Source organism: Tauraco erythrolophus, chromosome 2 (assembly GCF_009769465.1).
Source record: "Tauraco erythrolophus isolate bTauEry1 chromosome 2, bTauEry1.pri, whole genome shotgun sequence".
NCBI lineage: Eukaryota > Metazoa > Chordata > Aves > Musophagiformes > Musophagidae > Tauraco > Tauraco erythrolophus.
Window position 1 is genome coordinate 66,210,452 of NC_141466.1, and position 15,257 is coordinate 66,225,708.

The 15,257-nt window shown below is 43.5% G+C and overlaps 1 pseudogene; it reads right to left on the reverse strand.

Moving 5' to 3' along the window:
* Positions 1–1,030: 1,030 nt before the first annotated feature.
* On the reverse strand, positions 1,031–13,226 carry LOC104383615 (meprin A subunit alpha-like; annotated as a pseudogene).
* Between the last annotated feature and the right edge of the window lie 2,031 nt (positions 13,227–15,257).

Below are 15,257 nucleotides of genomic sequence, written 5' to 3' on the forward strand. Positions count from 1 at the left end.
TGAGACCTCAAGGACTTTTTCAACGTCCCGTGTTCTTGCCAGTGTGCAGGAGCACAACAGGCTGCAGGGGGCATGGCCAGGACAAAGGGCCCACAACTCCTCTTATGATTTGAACTTAGACTTAGGATTGGCCAAAGAAGTATTCCATATCATGCAGCGTCATGCCCAGTATATAGATGGGAGTTGACTCGAAATAAGGGGCTTTTGCTTTTCCAGGGGCTCTCCTGGTCTCTCGGAATGCTCTCTGTCTCGCTCATCTGAGATTGCGGTGTCGGGACTTACCTGTTTCAGGATCGTTTGCTGGAACAGGACAGGCATTGGTCACTGAGTGGTGATCAATTATACTGTGTATCACTTGTTTGCATATATTATTATTAGTATACATATATTAATATATTATTATTATTATTATTTTAAAAATGTTCTTATCTCAACCCACAAATCTCCTTCCCTTTTCTCTGTTAATTCTCTTCCCCATTCCACAGGGTCAGGTAGGGCGAGTGAGTGGCTCTATGGCATTTAGTTGCTGACCAGGCTAAACCACGACAGTGGGTTTCAGAGGAAAATCTTTTGTTCTGCACTTTGCCGTCTTCTTTCTCAGAGGACATGGGTCATGGGCTGACTTGAGTCAAGGCCGCAGAAAGTCGTAGATCTCTCACAGGTCCTGCATCATACCTGTTATACCCTTGCAAATGTCTTGTGTGCCCTGGAGCATCTCACTGCCTTAAACCTCAGCAATTGAATCCTGCTCCCTCATTTCACATCTGAAATTGCAAGTGATGAAGGTGAGGACGTCGACTTCTATGATCAGCAACTAGGTAGGAAAAGGCTTGTACCACTCCACCCACTGTACAGTCACAGAGGGCTTAAGTAGGAAGAGAAGAAAAAGTGCTCTGAAGGTGCTTCAAAACTGCTTCCCAGCAGTGTTGGCAGGAAACACTGGACTTCAGTGTGAAGATGCCTCAAATGCAAGTAGTTTTAGAGTAGGAAGTGTACCTGTGTATGGTGACTACCCTGTCCCAGAAAGGAGTCAGTCCTCCAACCTAAGCAACATATTTTCCTCCAAACAGAAAGGATGGACTGGGACTTCAGATGCAATCAAAGGGGTGAGATCTGCAAGAAAAAGGAAAAATGTTAATTAATTTAATACAGGGAATATGTAGTACAGTTCTATCATGTATTTTGGGATGACTTTCAGACTGATTCCAGGGGTGAGAAACAAAGCAACAATAATTCATTTAAATATCTCTAGAGGCTGCAGCAGCACCCAGTGAAAGAGGTGGGAGGGGAAACTGGAAGGGCAGAGAGCTGCGGGTGTGCATGGAGCTCCAGTCTGTGTCTTTCTCAACCCCAGCAGTGGATCCTGGGATTACAGAGCTGGAGGAGACTGGGGCAAGAGATGTTGGGTCAGAAGTGATCTGAAACAGGGCTGGGAGGTGAGGAGGGAGGGTGGAAAGGCTTGTGGAGAGGTGGGAGGCATGGGGCAGACCCTCAGGGGTGATACAGCGATAACTTCCGAATTTCATCAGAGCGCAATGTAACACTGCCTCTGAGTTTTCAGGCATCCTGGTATCAAAATGAATGTTCAAACGCAGAGACTGTAACCCTATAAAACTGACCATATTAGATTCAATATCTAGAAATTAAGTCGAACTCATTTATAACTGGAGACTAAATGCAGTCTCCTAACAAGTCTTTCAATTTCTTAACTACAATTTCACGTAGCAGCTGCAAATGTTTTCAGGACCACTGACACCCATATGCCACAGCAGGACTTAATTTCCCCCAGTGAACTATTCCTGGTATAAAACACTGTCAGGGAAAGCACAAAGAGCCCTCAGCTGCTTTTCTTACAGCTAAAGGGGACTTGGAAGCATTGCCAAATGTCCTGCATAAGCTGCAGAAAAGCTGGGCCATTCTGTATGCCAGAAATGTAGACTGCTCTTCACATTTTTATTAGGTAGCACACGTTCCTGGCTAAGCGTTCATGGGAAGCAGCTTTCCCACCTTGCAAAAGTTCTTGCTGTTTCAAAAGTTTCCCCATTCTCTACTGGAATGAGAACAAGATCTTTGAGGATTTTTTTCATGATGAGCAAGGGAGAAATCCTCCTGCCAGGAGAGCTCACAGCCTTGTGTTCACAGCCCTCGGTTTTGCGGAGTGAGTCTGGATTATCACAACATACTCTCATTTGTCCTCTCCTATCTGAGACAAGTGCTCTGACTCTTGTACTGGGGTCAGGTCTGGTTTAATGATTATTTACTTACACAAAGTGATTCTACTTTCCCAGCACTGACATTTTCCAAAGGAAACTCACTTCAAAAGGGTGACAGGATTCATCTCACCCACTGTTAGTCATCAGTGATGGATTCTTTTGCAGACGGTAGAAGAACTGGTACTATATACTCCATGTATTAAATTACTTTTTTTTCCTTTTCTTTCAGATTCTCATCCCTTTGATTACATCTGAAGTCTCAGTCCAGAAAAGGGGACTCAGAAGAGCAGTCCATCACAACTATAATGGCTAACAACTGCTCTCTAGAGGTACCCATTGCTCTCAAATGACTCACCAGAGAGTCTAGAAAATTCATTTTTGGACATCTTACATGAGGTGAGATGAACACAGCCATCTGACATGTGGCTGTCACAGAGGATGGGCATGCGCAGTCCCTTTGGCCTCCTCAGAGGAATACGTGCCTGCCAGGCTGTCCTCTGCACCAGACTTCTTTTCCTCCTTCTTCCCCTTCTCTGCCCCCTTTGGCAGAGCAGAGCGGCTGCACACAGTTCTGACAAAAATTGCAACTTCAACGAGAAGCTTTGGATCAAAAACTCCTTCTGCCACTTTTTCAAGGTCCGAAAAGAACCCCTGCATTTTCAAAACACAATTTTCTTAAGTCAGAAGTGATATAGGGACAGTGACAAATGACAACACCATTAAGTAGCCTGATCTTCAAGACCTGGAAGTACAATCTGTCCTGAAAATTTGATTTTCAGGGACCAGAGAATCAAGGTCATCCACAGAGTTTCATATTGAGTATTCAAAAATCCAGGGACCTGAAATCACTACGCATTTAAAAACATTGTTCCTGAATTAGGTGATTCTCTAGATGTTTGCTAATTGTCCTCACCTTTTGTGCTTTCCTTACAAACAGAAGTGTATGTACCTACGCTGTTCCAGTGAGGATTCTGATAATATAATACTCTACCTTCAGAATCAGTAAAGATGAAAAGACTGTAATTTTTATGGATTTTTTTCCAGTGCAGCTCCCTGTTGGGTCCACCCAGCTCCTAGGCTCATGTAGCAGTTGCCGTCTGGCCATTCAAGAAGGCTGTCATTCAGACTGCTGCAGAGATGGAAAGTAATCCCCATGTAATTCATGTAGGGTGACGAATTTCTTCCATGAAGATACAGCTGTAAAGCAAAGGTATAGCCTTCCGAGCTGTAAAATACAGGGCTTATGATATAATCACCTTTTGAAGTACTGTTAAAAAGGGATGTGAAAATTCTAATGTGCCAGTTTGTTTCCGTCAGACTGGTGTCATCAATGGCAATGTGCCCCACAGACTTGGCTGGATCTCCTCTGATGCCTTGAAACTCATACTGGAATTTGTTATGGACACCGAAAGGAATGTGGGCCAATTTCCAATGATGTTTTCTATCAGCTGACAGGGGAAATATATATGTGTGAGAATGGAACATTGAGGACACAATCCCAGGTCAAGCTGTGTCTTCCTCAAGCATTCTGTGACCTGTTTGGATGGTGATTGTCTGATGCCCTGCAACCTAGCTAATCTGGGAACAGTCTTAAGGAGACCGCCTCTAAGTCAAATTCTGTTCTCATGGGCACTAACTCTGGAGCTACTCAACTGAAGCAAATGAAGGTTAGATTTACACTGGACACTTGAGCAAACTTTCATATGATAAACCACACCAGTGTTGTCTCCCATCAAATTCTGCCAGCACTTCAGATGTGAAAACACACATAACTTTCACTTACCTGTAACAGTGAGCAGCTTTTCCATCCGTAAAACATTTCCACTTTCTTAATCCAGATAACTAGCTTATTCTGTGGACTTCTATTTAACCTGTGGAAAAACTGAAGGCATTTTTCCTTCTTCTTTGGATAAAGGATGTGACATTCCAGAAGAGCTGACTGACCAGCACATCCAGTTTTTGTATCTAAATGCATGCAGTATCCTCTATCTGGGCAGTACAAAACGCAGTGGTGTGAAAAAAAAGGCCAATGGGATACTGGCGTGTATCAAGAATAGTGTGACCAGCAGGAGCAGGGAAGTGATCCTGCCCCTGTACTCGGCACTGGTGAGGCCGCACCTGGAATATTGTGTCCAGTTTTGGGCCCCTCGCTTTAAGAGAGATATTGAGCTCCTGGAGCGAGTCCAAAGAAGGGCGACTAAACTGGTCAAGGGGCTGGAAAATAAAACTTATGAGGAGCGGCTGAGGGAGTTGGGGCTGTTTAGCCTGGAGAAGAGGAGGCTGAGGGGAGACCTGATTACGGCCTATAAATACTTGAGAAGGGATGGTGGGGAGGTGGGGGAAGGGCTCTTTACATTAGTGATGTGTGATAGAACAAGAGGAAATGGGCATAAGCTTAGTCAGGGGAGATTCAGGTTGGATGTTAGGAAGTATTTCTTCTCTGAAAGGGTTGTCAGCCACTGGAATAGGCTGCCCAGGGAGGTGGTTGAGTCCCCATCCCTGGATGTGTTTAAGAATAGGCTGGATGATCTACTTGAGGATATGGTTTAATGGGGATTAGGGATGGTTGGACTCGATGATCTCTAAGGTCTTTTCCAACCTAGAAATCTATGAATCTATGAATCTATGAAAAAGGTTTTTGACCTATTCACTAATGAAATGCCAGGGCTAAATAAGCTTTAGTGCAGTTACCACTTGCCTGAACCAGAAAGTTATTTTCAAAGTAGAAAAAAAGAATCAAAATCAATAGAAAAGAATTCTCCCTGCATTGCAAATCAATATTAAAATGAAAATACATTTAAATATGGCTTGCAAAGTAGTGTGTAGCTGATTAAATAAGCAACGCATTTGGTTCAATTCTTTAGAAATGAAGTACAAACTGCACGTATGCCAATCCTGTCAATGTGTGCAAATGTAAGTGGATGCACTTGGGCAGGGATTTTTTTGAAGACAAGCTAGGAAAGTATTGGAAGGGTCCTGTTAGGTCGAGGCCTTCAGTCTTCTGCTTTGCCTGGAAACTATGCTGTCGTGTTTTAGCCTGGCCAGCAACTAAACACCACATAGCTGCTTGCTCACCCTACCTGACCCTGGGGAATAGGGAAGAGAATTAACAGGGAAAAGGGAAGGAGTCTCATGAGCTGAGAAGAACAATACAATAATAGTAATAGCAATAGCAATAGCAATAGCAATAGCAATAGCAATAGCAATAGAATATATGTGTATAATGACAATAATATATGCAAACAAGTGATGCACAGTGTAATTGCTTGCCACCAGTGACCAACGCCTGTCCTGTCCCAGCAAACAATCCCAAAACAGATGAGTCCCAACATTGCAATCCCGGATGGTCAAGAGGCCTGAAAAGACAACAAGAGGGAGATAGCACTCCAAGAGTCCGAGAGAGAGCCCTCCCAAGAGAGCCTCCAGAAGAGCAAAAGCCCTTCTTCTCAGTCAACCCTCATCTATATACTGGGTATGACATTGCATGATATGGAATATTCCACTGGCCAATTTAGCCCTCAATCCTAAGTCTAAATTCAAATCATAAGGGGAGTTGTGGACCCTTTGTCCCACCCAGGCTCCCCCCGCAAGCCTATTGTGCTCCTGCACGCTGGTAAGGACACGGGAAGCTGAAAGGTCCTTGCTGTCTCAGTACCAACCATAAACATTCTTCTCATAATGAATCCAAGACTCAAACCAAAACACAGAGCTCTTCCAGCTGCTGAAAAGAGAAACAAACTCTGTCCCAGTCAAAACCAGGACACATGCCCTGTAAACCTTTTATCAATAGATCAGACTTCCCTATAAAAGCTGAAGACATTTTTGCCTGAATTCTGCTATGGGTAAAGAATTTATTCACTTCCAGTCCAATTGCTTTGTATCAACTCATGCCCTCTCAAGCTAATGTTTGAAATAACTATTTCCTTTCTTTCATAGGTAGTCTGCAATTTTATTTGCGGGCCGGAGTGATATCTCCTCCAAGTCTTCAATCTTCCTGGTAACAAAGGCTGACCACCTGCACCCTCATCATCCACATCAGCCCCCTTATCTTTATTCAAATTTTAAATCAGCTTCTTGACGACAACTGAGCAAGTGCATCAGCTTCAGCTAACAGCCTCAATACATCCCCTCTCTATAGGAAGCGCTTCTCCTGACAGGAAGGACATTTTCAAGCTACATCACACTGGGGGTTTCCAAATACCCTGTGGCTGCATCTATGGGTTTGCACTTTTCTGTCTGTCTGGGAGCCGACTGACGCAAATAGCAGAGATCATGTAAAGAATCATAGAATCAAAGAATTATGGAATGGTTTGGGTTCGAAGGGATCTTCAAGATCATCTAGTTCCAACCTCCCTGCCATGGGCAGGGACACCTGCCACTACATCAGGTTGCTCAAAGCTTCATCCAACCAGGCCTTGAACACTTCCAGGGATGGGGCATCCCTAACTTCTCTGGGCAACCTGTTCCAGTGCCTCGCTATTCTCATTATAAAAAATTTCTTCCTTCCAGTCTAAATCTACCCTCTTTCAGTTTAAAGCCATTGCTCCTTGTCCTATCACTACACACCCTGCTAAAAAGTCCCTCTCCAGCTTTCTTGTAGACTCCCTTCAGGTACTGGAAGGCTGCTATAAGATCACCCCGGAGCCTTCTCTTCTCCAGGCTGAACAAGTCCAACTCTCTCATCCTGTCTTCATAGGAGAGGTGCTCCAGCCCTCTCATCATCTTTGTAGCCCTCCTCTGGATCAGCTCCAACAGCTCCATGTCCTTCTTATGTTGGTGATCCCAGAGCTGAACGCAGTACTGCAGGTGGGGTCTCACAAGAGCAGAGGGGCAGAATCACTTCCTTCAACCTGCTGGCCACTATTCTTTTGACGCAGCCCAGGATACAATGACTCTGAATTGCCACCTGATGCCATTCTGAGCTCCACTGCGGTTTCCAGCTACATGCCTTGGCTTGGATGTTCTCCCATAAGCATTGCTGGCCCTCTGCAGTAAGCTTCCCTACAAATACCCAATAAAGCTTCTTATTTTCCAATAACTCCTGCCCCGTTTGCTCTCAGGAAACTTCTGAAGCCTGACTACTTAACTTTGAAACATTTTTTCCTCCCCCTCTGTGAAGCCAAGCAGTTAATTATCTGTCAGTAGCCACAAGAGGCAGGAAGCCGCTGTCAGCTCCTCAGCCACATGCTGTGTCACGCACCCAGAGGCTTTACAGTGTCAGCAAACCGCAAGCAAACAGCCCGACAAACAACAGCCAAACAGACTAATTCTACTAGAAATGTGAAATTGCAAATGATGGGACCTAAACAACCCTCCTGTTCAGTTTGGTCTCTGTTTGGAGGGTCTTCCAAGTGATGGTTTTTGCACTGTGCCTTTTGCCGGGCGCACCTCTGCCCTCTGGAACCCCACATGTGATCAGAACATGAGCATCCCCTCACCCTGCCTGCTGCGCGCCTGCTGTCCTCCTCACTGCCTGCGAATTGGGTGTAACCACAGGATCTCCAAACCGTAACCAAACGCAGTGTTGGGCAGCAAACATGACCTGCTACTGCCAAAAAGCCATCTCCCTCTCTCCTCCCTGGGAGCAGGTTCCACAGAAATGGCTTTCTTTTCTATTCAGTATTTTTCTCCTCTCCTGCACCTTGAGACGCTTTTGTGACTAACCACCACTTGTGTTTGGGGAAGCAGATGTGCCTAACTTTGACCACTTGTACACAGACCAGCTAGGTTCATGCCTGTGATGTCCAAAAGAAACTTTTTTCTTGAAGATTTTTGAACTAGCTATGTAATACTCCTCTACAGTGTTTAATTTTCTCCCCATTGCCTTTGAAAACAACAGACCCCACTCAATTCCCATGTTCTGGCAGCAATCAAAATACTGCAGAACTCAATATAATCATATTTGTTTAATATATGTTTAAATCAGTGCAGCTTGAGCCAAGGCCTCGATCAAAAGGACCCCATGCAACACTCTCCTCGGAAGAGGGGAAATCACTGTGAGTTTGCTTCTGATAATCCTTCAGCCTCCCTGTGTGCTGCGGCTCAAACAAACTTTGAATTGCCAGCAGCTACATCCTCCTGATACGGCTCTGCATCACTCGGCAACCCCTCCCTCGAAGAAGTCTACTGAGAGTGGTTTCCTCCTGCTCCATGGCACATTGCTAAAGCTCAGCTTCCTAATTTTGATGACCCTGGATTGGTTTCAATGTCAGAATTTGTCTACAAACAAGATCTCTGTGTGTATATTTGCTTATGCATGTCCTTCTGTGGGGATGTCTCAAGCAAACTCCTGTACAAAGGGAAAGTGTCTTTCAGCTTTAAAAAAAAACTAGAAAATTACTTAAAAATCCTGTAACAAGCACATGAAAGGAGGAGAGTCTCATCAGACTAAATTCTATGGAGTTTCACTAAAGTCAGTTGTGGCAATCTAGTGGAGCTCCCTTCCTTCATTTGAATGGAGCTACCACCAATTTACAGCAGCCGAGTCTCAAACTGTGATTTCTTCATGAGACATAACGATGTAGGGAGAAGATTTAAAGAAGGGTTAAATATTGCAAATTAGAATTATTAGCCTTTCAATCTAAAAACTCAAGAGTCATATTTAGCATCAGGTACACAGTGATTAACCTTAACAGAAGAGTATTTTTAATGATTTATTTTTCTCTGTATATGTTCATTCTCACATCTCACAAAAGCATGGTAAAGTCTAACGACCATCTAAAACTACATCTGTTACGTGGACAGCTCCTCACCAAAGTATGGTCTTCATCTCCTGGTTTGCCCAATGTGTGGTCCCAATTAGCACCATCTTGTCCACTTTGCACCATACCACAAATATTGATGTATTCAAAGGAGCAGTGGTCCAACAAGGTGAGGCTCAAAGCTGCTGGGAATACAGTAACATATTTTACCATGTCCATTAATATTAAATAAGGCTCTCGCTGTTAACCCCATTTCAGAGTGTTTACATAAAGCACTTAACATCAGGAAATATGTTAACGGTTGATGGTTGGACTGGATGATCTCTAAGGTTTTTTCCAACCTAGAAAATCTATGAAATATGCTCTTAATACAACCGAAAGCTACACAGACTTTCACATCTACGTCTCTGTTGCCACACATAAATGATGTTTCCTCCTCAAAGAAACATCTTATCTCTTTCTCTCATTCTCAGCTGAATATTTCTTCGCGTGAACCAGCTTGGTCCCTATGTGCTAGTTTTCCCTTTCAGACATCCATCATTTTCTTTAAGCCTGCCTGGGATAGGCTCTGTGGCATGTTTCTCTCTTCAGGATGTAAATCAGAAGTAGTTCTGAGAAAGCTCGTGGAAATATCCAGGTGGATATTAACACAGTATGTCAGTACAGTACAGAATGTTGAGTATTTACATTCATAGCTTTGCCAGTGGAGCTGGAAAGCGCAATTATCCTCATTTGTGCTGCTGACACAAATTGTCTTATCAAACATCACATAGGCAGAAAAAAAACCTTGAAATACTCCGATTTTGTAGACCTCAATTCCAGATTACTGCTACTTGAAGACGTTATCATCATCCATGAAGGAAACAGTAACTATTACAAGTAATATTACGAGGAATTCCATGCGAATGAAAGGTGTTAGACCCTTGATTCACTTCAATGGTATTCTATAAAGAAATGGGGATCTGGCCATCGTGGAGCTTGCTGCTGCATAAGAACTATAGTTTCTCCCAGCATTGTGAGAGAATGCCAAGGGTGAAGTGTTCCTGTTCCTCTCATGTGACTCCATCCATGTTATGAAGAAGCGTGAGTAAGGATTTTCAAATACATGTGTGAGAAGAAAGACTTACTGCAGTTGTGCCTGTGTTTCAGCCTCAGTAAGTGAATGCTCCTGAAAGCCAATGTCTACCCAATGACCTCATTAAATTCAGGAATTTTTGTTGTAATGGAAGGAACATTGCTATTGATGTTGAAAGAATATGGTCTGTAGTGCAGGACTGACTCATAATCATATGGGGTATTGAGGTCATCAAGGAAAATATCATTGTGCTTGTCAAAGGCATATGCAAAACTCAAACAAAAACATACACGAGTGATTAGGTAAGATCAGAAATAAAACTTGGCACATAGTATCTTTTCAAAATGCTTCACCTGTGACTAAATAATGGTCCAGTTGTCAACATGCGGCAACCATTCTCAACCAGAGACATTTTAGCATTCTTAAAAAAGGGACATGCATCTATAGACGATTCTCAAACATTTCAGGCCTGCATCGTACCTTCAATAATGTCATCCCACTGTATCTGAACATAGTCATCGCGATCTGTCCTGGATTGCTCATGGTAAAATCCCAGGGCATCCAGGAGCTCATGTTCCACTATGGCTTTATAGTCACGTCTCTCTCAGTCTGGCCATGCTGAAGGTCACCAACATAAGATCACCACCTGTAAGGCAAAGACTCAGATATTGCACTTGTTTTGCGTAATACCTTCTATGATTTGTATCTACATATTGAGTCAACTGCAAGATCAAGGTAAAAGCAAATAAAAGAATTTTTTTAGTTTTTCCCATCCAAGTTTTCCAATTTTGCCCAGACTAGATTTGCAAAGCCAGAATACAGAGCAACGTGTGCCTTCAGCATCCTACCACAACCTGGCAATGAGTCCCTGTCCCAGATGCTGTTGATGTTCTTGTTTCCTTTTGCCCTCCCTGGAGGGTAATGCATGCATGTTCTTCCACGCTGAAGTTCTTGTAAAGGAAGTGACAACAGCAAATGCTATTGCTCTTCGACTCTGGGTAGGCCTAGCTCAACCAACATAGGAAGGGGAATAGCAGAAGATGAGTAGCCCAAGAAGTACAGCAGGTGCCTTATAACCTCATACACTGCATTGCCTGTTGTTTATGTGTATGTTTACCAAAGTATATAAACAAGTGGCCCAATTTTCAAAGGTACTGAGCAGCCTCCAGTGAACTCAGGCTGTTGCATTGGCTTCCTGGTTTGATTCCTAAATACTGACTTAAATCCTAACTTTTCATGTCTATTCAGAAATAATTCATCGCTGTGTGTTTAAAAAAAAAAAAAAGAGCTGCCCAAAACTGCCGTGCACCAGTCTCCCTACACCCAAGGGCAGATCTATGCTGGATTCCTAGACACAGACACTAGCTGATGTCACCAGCTTCCTAATGGTCCTTCCCAGTAAAGCAAAGAAATCCCTTGACCTAAGTCTAGAGTCACAGTGTTGGCATCTGCTGCTGAGTTAGCTTCCCTGGCACCTTTACAGTCCCTGGACAGTGACAGGCACTTGGGATGTGAGTCACCAGACTTATTTTAGACTTCTATTTTAGGTGAGGTGGTTTGTGGCTTGGAAGAGTCGTCAACTCCCCACTGACCGCAAAGGCAACCTGCGGGGACCAGCAACAGGCATTGTTGGCTTTGACATTTGGTCAGGTAAATCCAACCCTATATCTGACAGTGAGGAGGAAGCTATATACTAATGCCAACGAACTAGTGACATACCCTGTCCCTAACCAACACCAGGAGGAAGTTATTTGCTTGTTTTCGCTGAAAGAGTGCCAAGAAGGGATTAATTTCAGTAGCTAGGATGCAAATGGAAAGAAAATTGTGTTTTCTTAGATCAAGAAAACATCAAATGCAGATAATACCTTTGGTTAGTCTGTTTGCATTGGGTTTATCTTCAGCGTAATACAAATAAGCTCTGGGACAGAAATACGGCTCAGGTATTTATGTCCTTTGTATAAGCAAGAATGAAAATGAACGTCTCCTGAGTTGGAAAAACTATCATATCAAACAAGGTGGTACAAACCAGATTGTTAATACAAAATCACCTGTCCAGCTTCTCAAATTTCAGGTAAGTCTGTTCCCCTTCCTAGGGCTTGAAATCAACGCAAGGCTTCAGCCTGAACATGTCAAATGCCTGGAGAACACCTTCAGCGTCCAGATCTGAAACACACAGCAGAGGATAACAATAGCAGCTGTTTTGCTTTTATAGTATTATAAATATCTATAATTCTAGATAGAAAGTATGAACAAGCATGCATTTAAAATATGAACATGTATAAAAAATTTCTGCTCGGATCATAGAGCAGGAGGCTGTTAGCAGAATTCCCTGACTGAAGTAATTTTGGCAGAGGCCACAAGGAGAGATAATGTCTTTTATTGGATAAACTGATGGTGCTAAAACAAACAAGCAGACTTTTGGACATCTGGGGCATTGCTCAGGTTTTGCTGGGTAATTTTATCACATGTTATTATCTAATTTGAAGTATTGTAAACTTTGAGCTCAGGGCTAATAAACACAGGAGAAAGCCATAGGATTTTAACACTGATTTGCTATTACTTTTTACACCTAAATTGTTCAAAATTTAAAATAGTCTCTAAAATTAAATGGAAACAAGAAGGGAGAATGCTCTGAAGTTTTTTACTTATATCTGCATTTCCTTTCTGTCTGTACTGAGCTGGAGCTGTTAAGAAGTGATAAGACATGAAGGGTGCAGCAGATCTACATGCATGTTCTTGAGAGTAGGATTTCCTGACTTCTTTATCTAGAAATCTCAGCCAGATGCACTGGTATTAGTTAAATTGGCTTCTCATCAGCATCCGGCTGGTCGCTGGGGCTGTTACACTGAAAACAACATGTGCTGGGCCGAGTTGTGTTGCTCTGTCTGTTCATCAGTAAACAAGGATTAATGCAGCATAACTCAACAGCAAATGAAACAAAAGCAGCCCAGAGAGCTGGACAAAACCAGAGTATATCTAATAAAAGTAATACATAATAAAAAGTCTTATTACCCAGGCTGTCAGCTAGGATTTAAGGGATGGGAAATTTCTTTTTGTAGGAGCTGTTTCTCAGAGCATTTCTCTCCAGCTGTTAACGAGATCAACATGCTTGTGTTGACATTTTAAGCCAAATCTACAGTCTTGCTGATGCTGGTTTAGATCAGCAGCACACACTGGTAAGATAATATCACCTTCAAACAGCTTCCTTCCTGTTTCTGAAATGAGATAAACAACCATTTAGGCCAGAGTAACCTATTAAGAACTATAATACATGTTTTTTTCAAAGACCATAAAATCTATCAGGCTGCCTCATCAACCAACCCATTTCTCTTTAAACAGGAACTGCCCAGAAACAAGTAAACAAATAACCATTGCCACATTAAAACATGCCAGTCCTCCGTCTGCAGCTAAGGAGGATTTGGGGTTGAATTAAGTTTTCCATAGCAATTTCATAACACCTGCCCAGAGGAGGTTTTTCTTTTTCCGAGGCTTGTATCCTAAAACAACTGTGGACTTCAGAACATTGAAGTTGATACATAGGTGGAATGGATTTGTCTAGAAGTTAGGCATCTAATAGCCTAACCAGGGCTATTAAGCTAATTATAGCTTAACACAGGCTAATCATCTGAGATTCTCTATGGGATCAAAGGAGAAAATCATTCTGGAGAGGGAAGATGTTCAGCCTGAATCAAGCTTAGATTGAAGCAATTAAATCTATATGCTATGTGTCTCAGATCTCATTTCAGCTATCTGTCCACCCAGTTGCCTAAACATGGGTGTCTGGTGCCATTTGAGATGCACAAGGGTGTCCAAAATATCACATGTGCTGGTAGATACGAAGTTTAGGAGACTCCTTCCCCTTCCGGAGTGGTACTCACAGCTAAACTGAGGAAGTGTGGTCTGGATGATCGGGTAGTGAGGTGGATTGTGAACTGGCTGAAGGATAGAAGCCAGAGAGTAGTGGTCAATGGGACAGAGTCCAGTTGCAGGCCCGTATCCAGTGGAGTCCCTCAAGGGCTGGTACTTGGACCAGTATTGTTCAACATATACATCGATGACTTGGATGAGGGAATAGAGTGCATGGTCAGCAAGTTTGCTGATAACACTAAACTGGAAGGAGTGGCTGACACATCTGAAGGCTGTGCTGCCATTCAGAGAGACCTGGACAGGCTGGAGAGTTGGGCGGGGAGAAATTTAGTGAAATACAACAAGGGCAAGTGTAGAGTCTTGCATCTGGGTAAGAACAACCCCATGCACCAATACAAGTTGGGGACTGAACTGTTGGGGAGCAGCACAGGGGAAAGGGACCTGGGGGTCCTGGTGGACAGCAGGATGACCATGAGCCAGCAATGTGCCCTTGTGGCCAAGAAGGCCAATGGCATCCTGGGGTGTGTTAGAAGGGGTGTGGTTAGTAGGTCGAGAGAGGTTCTCCTCCCCCTCTACTCTGCCCTGGTGAGGCCGCATCTGGAATATTGTGTCCAGTTCTGGGCCCCTCAGTTCAAGAAGGACAAGGAACTGCTTGAGAGAGTCCAGCGCAGGGCCACAAAGACGATTAAGGGAGTGGAGCATCTCCCTTATGAGGAAAGGCTGAGGGAGCTGGGTCTCTTTAGCTTGGAGAAGAGGAGACTGAGGGGGGACCTCATTAATGTTTATAAATATGTAAAGGGTGACTGTCATGAGGATGGAGCCAGGCTCTTCTCACTGGCATCCAATGATAGGACAAGGGGAAATGGATATAAGCTGGAACACAGGAGGTTCCGCTTAAACATGAGGAAGAACTTCTTCCCAGTAAGGGTAACAGAACACTGGAACAGGCTGCCCAGAGAGGTTGTGGAGTCTTCTTCTCTGGAGATGTTCAAAACCTGCCTGGACACATTCTTGTGTGATCTGATCTAGGTGGTCCTGCTCCGGCAGGGGGATTAGGCTAGATGATCCTTTGAGGTCCCTTCCAATCCCTAACATTCTGTGATTCTGTGTGATCTTGAAGGTCCCTTTTAACCCAAACCATTCTGTGATTTTATGATTTTATGATTCTATGATTCTATGAATTTTGCAGCTCCTGGACTCTGCAGTGGAAAAGGATAGTGGCTCCTTCACTGTGCTTTGCTGAGCGCACCCCTTCACATGACCACTGTAGGTGACAAAGTGACGAGAGAACCCAGACCATGAATCCTGACAGCGATCAAACATAGGACAGTCACTAAATCACGACACAGTCCACTGCAGAAAAACATCTGCTTTGTTTGTGTCACCCAACACAGCTCTTTT